The sequence below is a fragment of the Pleurodeles waltl genome, chromosome 6, assembly GCF_031143425.1.
Source record: "Pleurodeles waltl isolate 20211129_DDA chromosome 6, aPleWal1.hap1.20221129, whole genome shotgun sequence".
In the NCBI taxonomy this organism is placed as follows: Eukaryota; Metazoa; Chordata; class Amphibia; order Caudata; family Salamandridae; genus Pleurodeles; species Pleurodeles waltl.
The window spans coordinates 1125075534-1125095016 of record NC_090445.1 but is presented as its reverse complement, the minus strand read 5'-3'; the positions used below and the strand labels follow the sequence as shown (position 1 = coordinate 1125095016).

The 19483-nt window shown below is 48.6% G+C and overlaps 1 protein-coding gene across 1 annotated transcript in view; it reads right to left on the bottom strand.

Moving 5' to 3' along the window:
* Positions 1-19483, bottom strand: part of LOC138302100 (guanylate cyclase activator 2B-like) — a 181442-nt gene that overhangs the window by 99232 nt on the left and 62727 nt on the right. The gene's annotated exons all lie outside the window — the stretch shown is intronic.

Here is a 19483-nt window from a genome sequence, read left to right as displayed (position 1 = left end):
GCTTTTACAACTCTGCCTGTTCCTAAAAGCTGGAAAGAGGAAGATCAAAGCACAGCAAGCATTTCGTTGATATAATTTTAGAAAAAAAAATCACAGCCTTGTACAATACTCTTTTCCCATTTTATTTTAAGAAACCACGATTTTGCCTGTATCTTCGGGCCCCTCAAGGGAAAACACAAATTCAGGGTACACTTAAAATCCACAACACGTGGGGAAAAGACTTAAATTTTAACTGCCACAAATATGGAAAAAAGCGCTCTACTTTGGGGCGAGGGAGCCTCTGCACTTACGTTTTTAGACAAACACCTTTAATAGATGAGACATAAATTTGAATTAAACTTGCTTTGCTTTTAATGATTGCATAATTCCAATCAATATTTCACCTGTTTCTAAATGCGCCCAACTGCGCAGAAAAGTGCTGATACAAATTCGAAGGACACAGATATTTGCCCAACATCACCTTAACATCTTTTCGACAGGTGGCTATGCCAAAATTAAACAATTTACACTAGATTTAAAGCAAGCCTAGGTTTGTCAGTTTGAAAGCTCTGACAATTGGTGCAGATATTGATCCAGAGGTACAGCTTCAAAAAGTGATTTATGCAAGACCACACAGTTAAGTGATTTGGAGAAAGTAGGAATTCAACATTTGAAAGAAAACCTGCCCACTTGCCTTCATTGTGTCTGTGATGCCTAATATTGCTAGGGGAGGTGGCTGCTACTTTGTATTTCATTTGGCTATAGGGCTTGATGCAGGCTACGTTTCATTTAGTGGCTACAGAATGGCCATTGATCCCAAAATATGTTGCCTGATGTCATTATTGCTACAGTGGCTGACAGGTGTTTTTTTTATGTAATATTAATAATGTTCCTCTAGAACACATTACATTTGAATAATACCTTAGTGCCTCACAGGGTTTAGTATAGGGTTTGTGCCTGATATACAAAGAGACATGCTATAAAGCCTGGAGTGGAGTATGCCAGAATAACATCAGTGTCTGCTGGATGCCATTATTTCTAGTGCCTGATGTGGTTCATTATTTTTACACTGTCAGATAACTATAAAAAGTACTATAGTATTGAATAGGACTGTTTGTCATTATTATCAGTAATAATTATTTTGGCATTGCCTAGTAGATTTCATTATTGCCTCATTGCTGTAATTACTTATGCTGTGCCTGATTTTAGCTGCAATGTAAGCATTTCCCCAAGGCCTAACTGACTCAGGAGCAGTAGTGTTATTCTTTTGCAACAAAAAAAAATAAGACTGCATGTGTGAGGTATTTAGGCCATGATTTGATACCTAATTCAGTTTCTTGCAGGACCCTGTTATGTGGCTTCACCCAGCAATGCTGCATAGCCGTGGGAACATTTTCTTGAATCACTGTTCATGGAGTGATATAAAGGTACACAACCAGGCCACACTGGAAAAACAAGAAGTGGCCGTGGTGGAAAGGCACACAAGCCCACTAGACAAAGCTTGCTATCCAGGGCTTGGAGAAAATTGCTCTTCAGAAGCTGGGTTTGACGCATTATCCCCTCTCACACAGGACTCAGTCATGAAACAAGTGCAAAAAAGTGGGAAGTACTATAAGGAATCACATGATCATGAGTCTAAGCAGATGAAGAGCAACTACAGGGTGCAGACTTGAGCTCACACTATGGAAGGTTTGAATGTAGCTGATATAGCACACTAAGGCCCTCATTACAACATTGGTGGTAAAAGCCGCTTACCGCCGTGCAGAAGACCACCAACACACTGCCACGGCTGCGGAATTCCACCACAACTATTACGACCAACTGCTCGGAATCTGCCAAAATTGAGACACAAGTCCGCCACACCAAAGGTCAGTGATAAACTGGCAAAAACAAAACCTCCACCGTCACGCCAACAGAAATACGCCCACACTATCATGACCCACAAATACACGCGGTGGTCTTTCAACTGCGGTATTCCATTGGCGGTACACACTGCCGCTCTCAAAATACACACACATTGACAAAACACTGCCACATTGGACAATTTGAAATACACACACCTGATACACATACACACACCACTCCCACACACCCATTACAATATTAAACACACACCCACATCACCCACAAACCCCTACAACCAAAATACCGAAAGAAGGCCAGAGAGAGACACTACAAACTACTACCAAGCATCCACAGGCACACAATACCATCACCCACATAACTTCCACACACCTCCGCAACACACCACTAAATATCACCCCACTTATCACTACACACCCCACCCCACACATCAACCACACCACCCCATGGCACGGCAAAGACACCCCAGGTTCTCTGAGGAGGAGCTCAGGGTCATGGTGGAGGAAATCGTCCGGGTAGAGCCACAGCTATTCAGATCACAGGTGCAGCACACCTCCATAGCTAGGAAGATGGAGCTATGGCGAAGAATGATGGATAGGGTCAACGCAGTGGGGCAGCACCCAAGAAATAGGGATGACATCAGGAAGAGGTGGAATGACCTACGGGGGAAGGTGCATTCCGTGGTCTCAAGACACTATATTGCGGTTCAGATGACTGGCGGCGGACCCCCACCTCCTCCCCCACAACTAACAACATGGGAGGAGCAAGTCTTGGTGATTCTACATCCTGAGGGCCTCACAGGAGTAGATGGAGGAATGGACTCTGGTAAGGCAATGCGTTACTACTACATCCCCCACCCTACCTGCATGCCATCACATACCCCCACCCTCGCCCTCACCCCTATCACTCCAACTCCTCACAAATGTCCCAATATCACAAACCAAACATCCCAACACCAACACCAAGCCCTGCATGCAACAACAAAGCCTGGACACCCATCACTAAAGCATGGCCACTGCACAAATCCATACACCCCCCTAAACCACCATCATACAAGGTCCCACAAAGGAATGCAAGCACTGGGGTACACGGTCACCCAACCATTGCACACCATGGCAAACACAGATGCAATAAACATCCTTTTGTACCCCTGCAGGACCCCTACCCAACGTCACCGGACAGGAGGGTCCACACATGTCCACACCACCAACAGAAGAGGCCCACAGTGATGAGAGCAGCTCTGTCCAGCTGGATCTGGATGACAAGCCCGGCCTATCTGGGACCTCGGGACAGTCGGTTCCCCTCACACTGGCACATGCCACCACAGAGCTTCCCCCCTCTGGAAACACCAGCACAGCACCCACCCAGCGGGCCCATACCTCTGTCCCCAGGACACGTCAATCAGCAGTGTGTCCACCACTACAGGAAACCGAGGCTAACCCACCACCCCAACAACAACAGGGACCTGGGGGCAGTGGCAGTGGGCACACGGTCCAGGGGACAGACGCCCAGGAACACAGGGGAACTGGGAGGGCTGCTGTGCAACAGGGGGAGGACAGGCCCAGGGAATCCACTCTCCTCAAGGCCCTCCCCAACATCATCGGAGCCTACCACCATTCCCAGGAGACGATGGCAACGGTACTGGCCAAGTTTCAGGAGACCCAGCGGCTGCAGGAGGAACAGTATTTGGGCTTCAGGGAGAAACTCAGATCCATCAATTCCACCCTGGGCACCATCGTAGGGGTGCTGAAGGAAGTCCTCAACACCAGGAGGGACACTGTGGCACAACAAGGGGCCCCTGACACTAGCCTGGACGATGAACTGCCCACCACCTCTGCCGGCGCAAGTGGACAGGAGGCACCGCCACAGGACCACCACACCGGCACCCCACCCCCTGCAGAGGGAGAACCAACCCGCAAACGGTCCCTGAGATCCAGGACAAAGACAGAGAATGATGCCAAAACACCCGCCAAGAAATGAGACCACCATGATTGTCATCCTTCTGTCCCACCTTGTTACCCTGTCCATCCTCAAACTGCCCCAGACCCACTTCCTATGCCCATTTGGACAATGCCCCTGTGAGACTAATAGACTGGACTCTGCCATGGACATTCCTCCACCATCACAGCACCCTCCAATATTGAGCACTTAAATAAACACCCTTAAAGCACAAAACGATCTGGAGTCTGTCTGTGATTTCGAAATAGTGTATTAGCAAGTACAGTGTCAAAATGCTCTTTACATTGTAATATCAACATACCTATGTCACACAGCTCTAGTCCATGAGGAAACAAAGCAGATGTGGGGCCCACATCTGTGAAATCGTAAGGAAAAGTGACAAATCAGTGACCCTACACTGGGTGAAAATGACAGACAGTAGAGAGGTAGTAGTGTTAAAGTACATGTAGTAGGCAGGTTTGTATTCTTACCTCTGTCTCACTGGAAATATTGCAGGATCACTGAGTTCCTGTTGTCGATGTCCTCTTCTTCTGCTTCCTCGTCTTCACTGTCCACAGGCTCCACAGCTGCCACAACACCTCAATCTGGACCATCCTCCTGCAGAAAAGGCACCCGTTGTCGCAAAGCTAAGTTGTAAAGCATACAGCAGGCCACGATGATCTGGCACACCTTCTTTGGTGAGTAGAATGGGGATCCACCTGTCACATGGAGGCACCTGAACCTGGCCTTCAGGAGGCCGAAGGTCTGCTCTATAATCCTCCGAGTTCGCCCATGGGCATCATTGTAGCATTCCTCTGCCCTTGTCCTGGGATTCCTCACTGGGGTCAGTAGCCATGACAGGTTGGGGTAACCAGAGTCACCTGCAAATGGCGAGGGACAACTGTTAGACACACACTAACATGTAGGGATATCCCCAGACCCAGACAACCATTCCCACTGCCTTGCTTCCAGGTGCTCATCTAATAGCCACACACGGTGCCTCTGGAGTTTCCCCATCACATAAGGGATGATGCCTTTCCGCAGGATGTAAGCGTCATGCACTGAGCCAGGGAATTTGGCATTAACATGGGAGATCTACTGGTCGGCCAAACACACCGTCTGCACATTCATCGACTGATAACTCTTCCAGTTTATGTACACCTGTGCACTCCTGCGGGGAAGTACCAAAGCCACATGTGTCCCATCAAGGGCACCTATGATGTTGGGGATATGTCCCAGGGCATAGAAATCACCTTTCACTGTAGGCAAATCCTCCACCTGAGGGAAAACGATGTAGCTCCGCATGTGTTTCAGCAGGGCAGACAACACTCTGGACAACATGTTGGAAAACATAGGCTGTGACATCCCTGATGCTATGGCCACTGTTGTTTGAAATGACCCACTTGCAAGGAAATGGAGTACTGACAGCATCTGGACTAGAGGGGGGATTCCCGTGGTATGGCGGATAGCTGACATCAGGTCTGGCTCCAACTGGGCACACAGTTCCAGGATTGTAGCACGATCAAGCCTGTAGGTGATGATCACATGTCTTTCCTCCATTGTCGACCGGTCCACCACTGGTCTGTACACCGGAGGATGCCACCATCTCCTCACATGTCCCAGCGGACGGTGCCTATGAAGGACAACAGCGAGCACAGAGTCAACCAACTCAGAGGTACGTACCCACAGCTTACACAGAACACGATTCATAATCCGAAATTTGCATGTATGAGTGTTGAGGCAAGGCCTAGGTATGTGTGACACAGTTAAAAATTAAGCCATGTGGGCCCCTGAAATGGTGGCTGCCTGACCTGTAAAGTGGGACAATGGGATGTGAGGTAACTGCGCTGGTGTTGTACACCGTTGCGGTAGGCGGTCGAAGACCTCAGCACAATTCTGCATTGGTTAACATTGGACCCTATGGGTCCCAGGAGCCAATGGCGATGTACGCTAGCGGTGACGGTACGCACCGCTGCGGACATACCACAGTTTTCTATTCAATCACTCACTACCTGATCTGAGAGGACCTATTCTGCAAGTGCTGCTGTGACCTCAGTCTGGAAGAGACAATGGCTCGTGCGTCTGGGGAAAGGGCCCCTGCCTTCACATCGGAGGAGTTGGAGAAACTCGTGGATGGGGTCCTCCCCCAGTACACGCTACTCTGCGGTCCTCCAGACAAACAGGTAAGTGCACTGGGAGCATGCTGTATGGGCTATGCCTGTGTGAAGTGGGGTGGATGAAAGATGGGGGGGAGATTGAGGCATGCATGAAACGACGATGAGTGCATGTGCCACATGGCAAGGGTAGGGATGGGGGCCAATGACTGTGACGGTGCAGTTGATAATAACTTTTATTTTTCCCCTGTACAATTCCTGTAGCTCAGCGCCCACCAGAAGAAGGATGTTTGGCGTGCCATCGGCAAGGACGTCCGGACCCTGGTGGTCTATCACAGACGGAGCACCCACTGCCGTAAGGGATGGGAGGACATTCGCCGCTGGAGCAAGAAGACGGCGGAGGCCTTGCTGGGGATGGCCTCCCAACGTGGGAGGGGTGCCCGTCACACCATGACCCCCCTGATGTTCAGGATCCTGGCGGTGGAGTACCCGGAGTTGGATGGGTGCTTGAGGGCATCCCAGCAGCCACAAGGGGGTGAGTACACTCTCATTCAGCTGATTCAGCGTGCAGTGGAGGTGTCTGGGTGGGGGAGGTGGGCTGTGGGTTTCCCTAGGCCAGGGCGAGTGTGCTAGTTAGGTCCCCTTCTTCTGGCAGACCCTGTGCCACCCCACCCCACCTGTGTACCGTGCCAACTACACCTAGTCAGGCTCCTGTGAAATCCATGTGTGCAGATGTTGGCCATAGCCTTGTAGGCCATGTCCCAGGGATTGAAAAGTGGACCCCAAGTGCGTGGCGTAGTGAAGGGGGCTTCTGTGTCTGTCGTGTCCGCCAAGGGTAGCGGTAATGCATGCACTCAACATGTTTTTCTTCTGTCGTCCCCCCTTTTTGTGGTCTCCCTGTTCTTGTGTGCATTAGCATCATCAGGCGGAGGAGCAGTGGCACCGGAGCAGGAGGGAGCTGCATCCCACATGCCCTGGAGGGCGAGACTATGGACTCGGAATTCACCAGTGGGACGGAGGGCGAGGGGAGCTCCATGGCGGGGACAGGAGCTGAGACCAGTGATACAGACTCGTCCTCTGATGGGAGCTCCCTTGTCGTGGTGGCCACATCTGTGCCCCCTGCATCTACAGGTACAGCCGCCAACCCCCCTACCAGCACCACCCTCCCAGCAGCCCCTCAGCCTTTGCACCGTGCCCGCTCACCCAGGAGGGTGGGCATCACCTTCGCCCCAGGCACCTCAGGCCCTGCCCCAGTCACCCCTGCTGCCCTCAGTGAGGAGGCCATTGACCTCCTCAGGTCGTTCACTGTTGGGCAGTCTACCATTTTGAATGCCATCCAGGGTGTAGAGAGGCAGTTGCAACAAACAAATCCATTCCTGGAGGGCATTCATTCTGGTCAGGCAGCCCTTCAGCGAGCTTTTCAGACTCTGGCCTCAGCACTGATGGCAGCTATCGTCCCTGTCACTAGCCTCCCCCCTCTAACTTCCTCCACCCAGACCCACACCCCTGTACCTCAGCCTACCCCAAGCACACCATCAGACCAGCATGCACACACGTCAACACACAAGGGAAGCTCTCGCAAACATAAGCACCACACATCCCACAGGCACTCACGCAAGCATCACACACATGCAGACACACCAACATCCACTGCCTCCACTGTGTCCCCCTCCTCCTCATGACCCTCCTCCCTCCCAGTCTCGTCTCCACTCACACCTGCATGCACTACATCTACAGCCACTACTTCCATCACCAGCACACACACCACCACACCCCGCTCACGTGCAGTCAGCACCCCCACTACCATTCACACGTCCCTTGTGTCCTCTCCCAGTGTGTCTGTGACGCCACCTCCCAAGATACACAAACGCAGGCACACACCCACCCAACAGCCATTCACCTCACGACAGCCTCCAGCGCAGGCACCTTCACCCAAAGTCACCAAACAAACACCTCCTACAACCACAACCTCTTCCTCCACTCCCAAATCCCCTCCAGCTACCCGTCCCAGTGTTCCAAAAACTTTTCCTGTCCAACCTTGACCTCTTTCCCTCACCTCCCCCACCCCGTCAGCCTCCTAGGGCCCGAGTCTCCAGGTCCCAACCTGGCACCTCAGCCACAACATCTCAAGGACCAGTGGTGCCAGTAGTCACCGGATTCTGGAGTGCACCAGGCAGCAGGGCAGCCAGTGTGGCAAGGAGACACAGCATGGACAGTCCCCCACCTGTCAATCATCAAAACTTGGCCAGTGCCCGGAGGGAGAGGGGGAAGACTCCAGCCACCAAAGCCGCTCCCAGGTGTACAGGTGGGAGTGTGGAGTCAGCTGCGACACCTTCCAAGGTGGGGAAAGGGCACAAGAAACTCAGCAAGTCTGGGAAGAGCAGCACAGTGGAGAAGACTGCCATCAGCCCCGCTGCCCAGGAGGCAACCGCCATCATCCCCGCTGCCCAGGAGGCCTCCGCCATCAGCCCGCTGCCCAGGAGGCCACCGCCATCATCCCCGCTGCCCAGGAGGCCACCGCCATCAGCCCCGCTGGGCCAGAAAGGACCACCAGCACCAGCCCCGCTGGGCCAGACAGGACCACCAGCACCAGCCCAGCTCGGCCAGCAAGGACTGCCAGCACCAGCCCTGCTGGGCCAGATAGGACCACCAGCAGCTGAGTCACTGCCAAGGACCCCGCCGCAACAAGTACCGCTGAACAGGACACCGCCGCCACAAGCTCGCTGAACAGGACACCGGTGCCACAAGCACCGCTGCCAAGGACACCGCTGCCACAAGCACCGCTGGCCCATGAGCTCCAAGGGCACTGATGCTACTGTGTCCGCCACGAGCAGGATGAAGCACTCTGGGCACAAAGCCCCCTCCAGAACCAGTGGAGATTTACATCCACTACCTCAGTCCTTGGCAGGATGAAGCACTCTGGCCACAAAGCCCATCTCCAGAACCAGTGAAGAAAGGCATCCACTACCTCAGTCCTTGGCAAGACGAAGCACTCTGGGCACAAAGCCCCCTCCAGAACCAGTGGAGATTTACATCCACTACCTCTGTCCTTGGCAGGATGAAGCACTCTGGGCACAAAGACCCCTCCAGAACCAGTTGAGAAAGGCATCCACTACCTCTGTCCTTGGCAGGATGAAGCACTCTGGGCACAAAGCCCCCTCCAGAACCAGTGGAGAAAGGCATCCACTACCTCAGTCCTTGGCAGGATGAAGCACTCTGGGCACAAAGCCCCCTCCAGAACCAGTGGAGAAAGGCATCCACTACCTCAGTCCTTGGCAGGATGAAGCACTCTGGGCACAAAGCCCCCTCCAGAACCAGTGAGTACTGTTATCCACTTGAGAGACTGTGGCTTTGCACTCTCCAGGATTGAACAGTGGGCAACCCATCCACTGTAGAGACTTGAGAGACTGTGGCTTTGCATTCCCCAGGATTGAACAGTGGGCAAACCACCCACTGTAGAGACTTGAGACACTGTGGCTTTGCACTCCCCAGGATTGAACAGTGGGCAAACCACCCACTGTAGAGACTTGAGAGACTGTGGCTTTGCACTCCCCAGGATTGAACAGTGGGCAAACCATCCACTGTATAGACTTGAGAGACTGTGGCTTTGCACTCCCCAGGATTGAACAGTGGGCAACCCACCCACTGTAGAGACTTGAGAGACTGTGGCTTTGCACTCCCCAGGATTGAACAGTGGGCAAACCACCCACTGTAGAGACTTGAGAGACTGTGGCTTTGCACTCCCCAGGATTAAACAGTGGGCATGGGGCCCCCTCGTGGATTTGGCGTTGTGCACTCAACCGGCTGAGGTGCCCCCCCTTTCCCTTCCCCCTGAGGTGTCTGTTTTATTGATATCTGATGCCCCTTCAGTGTTCTCTCCGTTATGTTCAGGTAATGAGTGTGGGCCTCGCCCATGCCGTGTGGGCCCAGTGTTCCAAGGACTTCAATGGAGCACTACCTGGACTACTATTCTTGGTGTATATTTTGTTTATAGTGTATATATATATTTTTGCGTACTGGATTTTAATATATTACAATGGTTACACTCATTTCCTTTTGTCTTTGCATTCTTCCAGGGGGTTTGAGGGGTGTAACTGTAATGTGTCATGCTGTATTAGTGTATGTGTTGTAGTGGGTGAGGGTGGGGTGGGGGTGTTGCGTGTTGCGTGTGTGTGTCCCTGTTTCCCCCCCCCCCTGTGTCGTAGGTGCAGTACTTACTGTGGTCTTCGCCACCGGCATTCGTGCTCCTGGTAGAGGAGCAAGATAATAAGGGCAGGGAAAATGTGCAGCTCTGGTTACATGGCATCTTGGTTCCTTGTGGGGTGTGTAGAGGTGAGCGTTTTCCCTTCAAAGTCCTGTTTCCGCCGTGTTTTTGTTTGTGGTGAATCTGCCCCGGATAAGGTGGCGGATTGGTAGGTTGTGATACTGTGGGCGGTACATTGTCCTCCGTCTGTCTGTTGGCGGTGACCGCCATGTTGTTTGTTTGTACCGCCGTGGCGGTCGGAGTGGTAAAGTGGCTGTCTTTGTTGGCGGTTTCCGCCACGGTCATAATTCCATTTTTTTTCTGCCGTCCTGTTGGCAGTCTTACCGCCGCTTTAACACCATCCGCCAGGGTTGTAATGACCACCTAAATGTGCACTACCTACCATAGAGATTTCTTTAGAAGTCTGTTAGCATTCATTGCAGTCCAATAGCATTGAAATTATCAATGAGAGGTTCGAATTCAGTAGATTATAATTTTTTTAAATGAAGACTTCAAGATAAGAATACAGGTATTTGTTTAGTATACTGTAGGTGTTCAAGAGTTTTCATCAAACTTCACTAGTTTCCTTACGATTGGCAGCTGGTGACATTTAAAAATGGTGGGACATAATGCTTGTCTTGATATCCAGTGAGCAAACCTGACTTCTTCTCCGATGGTTTAGGGGTTTTGCTCACATTCACTTGCACTCAGCCATATGCTCTCTCTTTCTCACTCATTCTCATTCACTCACTCTCATTCACATTTGTACTCATGTTTACTTACTCTGACTCATTCATTATCACTCAGTCTCACTGACTCAAGCAGCCTCACTCATTCTCACTCTGTCACATTATCACCTAGACATACTAAGTTCCAGTTATTCTTATTCACTCAATCTCACTCCGGTTCACTCAGACTCACTCAGTCTCATTCATTCCCACTCATTCTGACTCACTTAGTCTCACTCTGACTCACTCAGTCTTATTCATTTTCACTCATCCTCACTCACCCAATCTCACTCTGACTCACTCAATAACTCAGTCTCTGTCAGTCTCAGTCTCACTAATCTGTCACTGTCTTACTCATACTTACTCAGTCTCATTCTCACTCACTCTGATACAATCAGTCTCACTGGTTCTCACCACGACTCACTGTGTTTCACACAGATTCACCCACATTCTCTAACTCTGTCAGACTCACTCAGACTGTGAGTCACTCATTCTTACTATGACTCACGCAATCTAACACACAGTAACACTCAGGTACACTCACTGTCATTCTCCCACACTCACTCTCATTCTGTCTCGCTTGTACTCTTCGTATTTCTCATTCTTGCTCACTTTGACTCACGCCATTGACTCTTTCTCACTTTCATTCACAAACTCAGACACATAATTCTGCTCACATATACACACTCTATCTCAGAGACACACACTCTCTCCCAAATGCACACAACATTTGGAAGCTTTTTTACTTACCTTGTTGCCTACTCGGTTTCTGTTTAGACTCCTTTATGCTTCCAACACTGGAGAAACATTTTAAAACCTCAAACCTGGGCAGTCACAGGTACCTGCTTTCAATCTCTACTTTTTCTCTTCACCATTCTAAACTCTGTAACAAGTTGGAAAACAAGTTGGAAAAGGGTGGGATGGCAGGTTGAATAGCGCGTAGCCCCGGGCACTGCTTGGCTTAAGCCTGCAGCACCGGTGGCTACCTTTAGCTTTGACGTTTTAGTATGCCACAGCTGGTGGAGGCACTGAGGTGGTCCAGGGCCCAGAGGCCAGGAATGGAGTTTACCAGTCCTGATAATCTCTGATGACTAGTGAAGGCACCTTCGTGTGAATTTGCCAGCCATCAGACATTGTCACAACTTGCTTCCTCAGGTTGTGATTTCTATAAATTCAAGAGTGAATAAAATATTATTATTCACTCTCAGGCCCATATTTAAGAAAAAGTGGGGCATCAGAGCTGATGTACCACTTTTTATGCTCCTACCAGCACCTAACAACACCTTGGTTGTGCCTTATTTGTAATAAGGCGCACCATGATGGTCGTTAGCACAATAGCGTCAAAATGTTCGACCCGATTGTGGCGCCTTGCTACACTAGCATCAAAAATCGCAAGGAGGCCCATAGGTTTCTGTGAGTGTGTCATTTTAAAGCCTGCTCAGATCAGGCATTAAAAATAATGCCAAAAAAAGGAGCAGTGAAATCTGTTCAATTTCACTACGCCATTTTGCTGGACTCCTGGTGCCGGAACTCTCAAAGACATAGGGGGTCATTCTAACATTGGCGGGCGGCGGAGGCCGCCCGCCAATGTTCCCCCGTCAAAATACCGCTCCGCGGTCACAAGACCGCTGAGGGTATTTTGAGATTTGCCCTGGGCTGGCGGGCGGCCGCCAAAAGGCCGCCCGCCAGCCCAGGGCAAATCTACCTTCCCACGAGGACGCCGGCTCCGAATGGGGCCGGCGTAGTGGGAAGGTGCGACGGGTGCAGTTGCACCCGTCGCGTATTTCAGTGTCTGCTTTGCAGACACTGAAATACTTTGTGGGGCCCTCTTACGGGGGCCCCTGCAGTGCCCATGCCATTGGCATGGGCACTGCAGGGGCCCCCAGGGGCCCCGCGGCACCCCCTACCGCCATCCTGTTCCTGGCGGGAGACCCGCCAGGAACAGGATGGCGGTAGGGGGTGTCAGAATCCACATGGCGGCGGAGCGCACTCCGCCGCCATGGAGGATTCACAAGGGCAGTGGTAAACCGGCGGGAGACCACCGGTTTACCCTTTCTGGCCGCGGCTGAACCGCCGCGGTCAGAATGCCCTTGGGAGCACCGCCAGCCTGTTGGCGGTGCTCCCGTGGTCGGTGACCCTGGCGGTCACCGGCCGCCAGGGTCAGAATGACCCCCATAATGTGGCGCAAGGGTTAACAAAGTGGTGCAATGCATGCATTGCCCCACTTTATAAATATGGGGCAGGGAATAAGCCACTATAGCGCTGCCTTAGTGTAAAAAAAAATGTACGCTATGGAGGCACTAAGGAGGTTATAGGGTGGCGCCAGGGCTTCTTAAATATGCCCCTGATTATAATAAACACGGGCCCTGGATTTGATAAGGAGGAGACACCAGTGCTTCTCACATTAGTGTTCACAGAAAGAATACTATTGAGTACCAAATGTGACTTAATGAGGTCAAATGCTACATAAGAAAGGTTAAATGTTAAATTTTGTATTTAATGTTAAGGGAGGAATCAAAACTTGCAAAGGCATGCTTATTACTGTGCCCATTAATCACCACACCTGGCATTATCATTAGTTCCATGTGTCCTATTACCACACCCTTTTATTGAAAAACTCATAGTGACTGGTGGTAATACTCAAGAGCAGTGTAGGTTATAGGTTCACAACATACATCAAGTATACATAATATTGGGAATTACAATTAACAACTGATTCACAATGATTATGCTATGGGTAGGTGTGACTTACCTTTTACAGTACTATTGGCGAACTCCTTAATGCCACTTCCACCTAGCTTATTTCTGGTTTGCTACTAAATTCAGGAGTAGGCTAAGAGTACTTCAAGTGCAAGTCATGGCAAAAAAAAAACACTAGAGCTATGCCATTATCATAGCTTTCTGGGTATCCGCAACTGATGGAAGTACATTTCCCACATGTTTAGATACCTATAACTTGCATCTGAATGATTCTTATTAAAGGGTTACAAAAAGTGTGGGGAATGCAAAATTATTCTGCATATTCTAGTGTGCTTGCAAGAATGAAAACTATTCCACGGAAAAAAAATAGTTTAACCGAAGAAAAAAATCTTCTAACTTAACTGAAGGAGAAATGTATTCAAAAGGTATTTTTGAGGTATCCCTATTTTGCAAAAGTTATGTACCAGGATTCCACTCAACTTGAAGACTTTACACAAGTAGAATTAGAGAATGTGTTTCTCTATAGGATAGCAGGTATATGTGAATACCAGGCGAAGAAGGTGGCGGATGCCAGAGAGTGCTTGCACATCTGCAAAGCGTATGTCAATAGTGAAATCCGAGCGAAGTCATAAAATTTAAACACTATGGTGTTGGGTGCCAGGCTAGCCCTAACACCTGCCACCACAGGTGTCGGAGGGCCACACACTGGAGAGTGGGTGGTTGCCTAAATATTGAAAGAAGAGTGGCCTGGGCACACCAATAGCATGAATCCTGATCCTGATAATGTTCAAGAATAAGTAGAAAGTTTGTTCTTGGAAGATGATGTGTAGATATTTATTATAAGTGCAGGTAGAAAGTAGAAATCTCAATCAAAAGACTGCGTTGTACAAAATGACCATGTGTCCAGAGCAGCCAGATGGTGATAAATGGTCAAAGTTACAATAGGATGTTCGAATGTAACAATAAGTCTATACAGCAAAACAGCCAAAACGCGCACGGCACTGGTTTATTCACTCCACAAATACTTGAGGCTTATCATGGCCATCATTTGCATATACTATTTGATTTCTCCCAAGGGCTCATGACTACCAGCAGCTTGATCTATGTACCTTTCGTGTTTACATAAAATGTTTTATATACATCTGAAGCCTTGACAAAGTCTTGAAGACGAAACACGTGTTGGCTGTTTTGCTGTATGGACTTATTGTTACATTCGAACATCCTATTGTAACTTTTACCATTTATCACCATATGGCTGCTCTGGACACATGGTCATTTTGTACAACGCAGTCTTTTGATTGAGATTTCTACTTTCTACCTGCACTTATAATAAATAGCTACACATCATCTTCCAAGAACGAACTTTTGACTTATTTTTGAACATTATCAGGATCAGGATTCATGCTATTGGTGTGCCCTGGCCACTCTTCTTTCAACATGTGAATACCATACTATCTGTTGCATAAATTACAACATTCTGAAGTCATGCGGGGAAGTGGGGGAGATAGGTCCAGGATCTGTAAATCAGATGTACATTTTGCCTTCCAAACATTCATAAACGTATGCAATGAGCGGGCCTCAATCTTATTTACAGTAGGGCATGATGAATATGTTGGGTGTCCTTTTCTGAAGAATAAGTACTCATAGGCTCAAATGATGAATGTTATGATTATTTCTATCAGTAAAGTAAGAACCATTTGAACTTGGTACAGAGTGAACATGTGATGGCTGGGTGAGGATGTTCAGGCATGGTTGTCAAGTAGGCGTCACCAGGGAGAGGAGCCGCTGCACTTGTGCTCCTGCTTGCAACCGCTGGCCTCCTTTTTCTTTACTGGAAATCAGTATACAGAAACACTGAACGACTTGTGGACGTCTAAATTTGAAATGTATTCACGCTGAAACCTCCACGCCGGTGATACTGCTGTGATTTGCATTGTTTGATTTGTGTGTTCTTTAAATGTTGCCTAGTTATTTAAACGAATATTATATTAACACAGTTTTGTGCAGTCTTGCACTTCATCAATCCATAATATAAAAGGAAATTCTGAAGTCACATCCAATGTGGTTACTCTCTCGCTGGCTCCCAATTGCCTACTAGTCCATCAATACCTGCCTGGAAATTCTGGTATCCTGCACTTTCATTCGTTGCGTCACAAAATGAAGGAACTTAAAATATGGATGAGTTGCAAATAAGAACAAGCATTTGCAATGCAACGGGTCCCGCATTTCTCCGAGTTAGAGATATTAGCAGTTGTAAACTCCCAAAGTGCAATTATCTACGTAACCGGCAAAAGTGCAATTAACAATGCAACAGGGTCGATGTCATGGAAAGTGCTTGACTTCTGCCAAGCGAGATCGCGCTGCAAAAAAAGATGAAAAGTAGTCCACTAACCAGACGGAAAACAGCGAGCCTCGCATGTTTTCAGTACTTGGTCGCTGCGCTCAAGGAGGGCTTACAACTGGAAAAGGCACGATGTATGCATGCCTTCCACTAATGAAAGCAAGCAGATTCTAACAGGCAAGCCCACGAAACAATGAAAGACACTGATGCGACATGGACGGGGCTCCGAGTCCTTTTCTAACTAATAAAGCGTCTTGCAAGCGAAATGCATGCACAAGCGCATGCAACGCAGGCTCAACCGTAAAAATGAAATTCCTGAAAATTACACATTTTGGGTGCCATTTTGCTACCTGTGGCCTTTCCGTGTACTTGTTGTTGAGGTTCATCCATTACAATCACAGTACTGGCAGTACAGATCAGGTGATTCCAGCTTTGAGCCTCGCAACACCTTGTGTGAACACATCTTTGTGGGACAATGACATGTAGTGTGCCATTTCTGCTAATATCAGGGTACTCCAATTCATTGAGCTGCCATTAGATTTTCTCTAAACTAGGACTAAGGGCCAGATGTAGCAAAGGGTTTTTCCCATTCTGTGTCAATGGGAAAATGTGTTCGTACATATGGCCCTAAGACTTTCTGGGTTTTGCTTAACACTCCTACTGGTGATTAGAAGTGTACACATAGATACACAATTGGAAGGAAATACCTCTTTTTGCATGATCATCCCGAAAGTTTTGGACTGATGCTGCTGGTTTTCAGACCCTGGGAGTGTACTGTCTGCTAACCCAGACTTCAGTTCCAGTGTTCTAACCCCTTACAAAATGTATGTTGAATTGGCTAACCCAAATTGTCATAAGTTGACTTACTTATAAGTACCAAGGCACATGTAAGTTAAACTGTCCACCCAGGGCTGCAACACTGATTGAGTCATACTGAGCATGACAAAGCATAACATGGCTCCCAGACTGCCACTGAAGACTGGAAGAGCAGTTTTTTAAACTGCTAGTTCAACCCCACCAATTAAAATTAAACCTATAGGAAAGCTCAAACCTCCCTTAATAATGTACATAAATCACTCCTAAAGAACGTTCATTGAGCCCTAAGACAGGGTGCTGTATATTAATAAGTAGGACATGTACCTTAATATGTCCTAACAATAAAAAACCCAAATTGTTGTTTTTATTGTGGGTAGGCTAGTAGGCCTATTGGCAAATACAAGGTCACAGGCTGACATCTCCACCCTGCAAACTTCTGAATAGCTCAACTAAAGTTGCTACTTCAAGGTATCAACTTAATCATCACATAAAACCCGACTTAATGCCCAAGTCGATCTTGATGTCACTTTTAGGGAAAAGCAACTTTTAGAAAGTTGCCAGATTGTTGCCCCACAAATCTAGTGGCTATTCACAATGCTGGCACCAGACTCCCAAGTATTGAAACAGTAGAGGCCTACCGCAGATTGAGGCAGTACCTCACACTCACAGGAATCCACACAATATGTTGGCCCAAAATGCAAGCTTCAAAGGAGAAGCCACCTTTGAATGGCAAATGGCAACCACACTCGAGAGGGGCTGCTCATTTGTTCAGGTAGATGGGTTGGGGATGGGAACAGAGAGGAGAAACCAGTTGCCAAACTATTTTCTCCCGTAGGCCTGAGGCCTACAAGTAGCCACACCTCCAGGGTGGGCTACCAAGCTCCTCACACCAAGAGAAGGTTTCAGGCATCTTGAAAGTGGGCAGAATAGTTCGGTCTGTGATAGCTAGAATGCCACATATAGTCATCATAAGATGGGAGGAAACATGGTAGCCCATTGGCTAATGACGACTTCATCCCATAAGGGCACATTCTGTTCATAAATATGGCTTCCCCGGCATCCAGGACCTCAGATCGCATGTGGAATGGAGAGAGGACAAAGAAGGACTAACCTGCTGACCCCTGGACCTGGCAAGAAAGGCAGTACTTACCACTGGTGTGCACCTGCTGTTCCTTGGGCTCATCATTTTCAATATATTGCTCACTAAAGGCATCTTCTCAGAAGCCCTCTAGATCTTTACACTCCTGAAGAAACCCACACTAGAGTCCAATGACCTTTCCAATTACCGGTCTCTCATTTTACTTACCCTTCTTGGCAAGTTCATTATAAAAATAATTAATTCTCAACTCCTTATTCCTGTGAACACAAGTCATCTCCTGCATGACTACAGATCTGGCTTCAGATCGCACTGCACCATGGAAACAACTATCTTATAAGTCATAGATGATTCGCGCCTCATGACAGCTAAAGATGTTTCTGTCTTCTAATATTGCTGAACCCCTGTTAGAAATGGGGTCTTTGGTTGGCAGTCAGGTTACCCCCTGTCCAAGCAAGGACCCTTACTCTAGTCAGGGTAAGTCATACACAATCCAAATTATCCTGTGCCCACCCTCTGGTAGCTTGGTACTGAGCAATCAGGCTTAACTTAGAAGGCAATGTGTAAAGTATTTGTGCAATAAATCGTACAATAACACAATATGGCACCACAAAAATACACAACACAGTGTTTAGAAAAATATATAATATTTATCTGGATAAATGCAGGTCAAAAGGATTTAAGATGAAATAAGCAAATGTAGAGATATCACTGAAAGTGATATCAAGTGTCTTAGAGTTGAAATATTACTGTAAAAGCAAAAACAGTGTCTTAAGTTCTCCTAGAAACAACAAGTGTCTCTTGTGGGGCAAATTACCAGGTTTGCATTGAAAAGACTTTGCAAGGGACCGCAGAGGAGGAAGTGGGAAAACAGTAGGTGTACAACGGTTTCGCCCCTTCGCACATGGACTTGCGTTGTTATTTTCCACGCGGGGAACGCGTTGTGTTGATTTCCGGCGTGCAGACTTTGATCCTCCTTGGGTTGCGGGGTTTTCAGATGCCTGGGGATCATGCGTGGAATTCTGGGCTTGTGGAACGAAGTCACAGGTGCTGTGTCGATTCCAGTGGGCGATGCGTGGAATTTTCTTCCGCACGGCAAGTGCTGTGTCGATTCCTCTCAGGAAGTTGGGTTGCGTCATTCTGAGTCGGCTTGCGTTGATCCAGTAGTGCTGTGCGTTGAAGTTCCGGTCACGTCGCTGGCGCTGCGTCGATTTTCTGTCACGAAGTCGCACAGCATTGTTCTGGACTCGGCGTGCAGTGAATTTTTCACCGCGAGCAGGATGTCTGTCGTTCTTGGCAGACGGTGCATCGAATTTTCGCCGCACAGGGATTCCAGTTACAGGAAATAAGTCTTTTTGGTCCTGAGACTTCAGGAAACAGGAGGCAAGCTCTATCCAAACCCTTGGAGAGCACTTCTGCAGCACAGCAAGAGAGCAGCAAGGCAGCAGGGCAACAGCAAGGCAGCAGTCCTTCACAGAAAGCAGACAGGTGAGTCCTTTGGGCAGCCCGGCAGTTCTATTTGGCTGGATGCAGGTCCTGGTTCAAGTTTCTTCTCCAGGAAGTGCCTGAGTTGCTAGGGGCAAAGGCCCTCTTTAATAACCCATATGTGCCTTTGAAGTGGGGGAGACTTCAAAGAGTGGCTTAGAAGTGTACAACGTCCCCTTT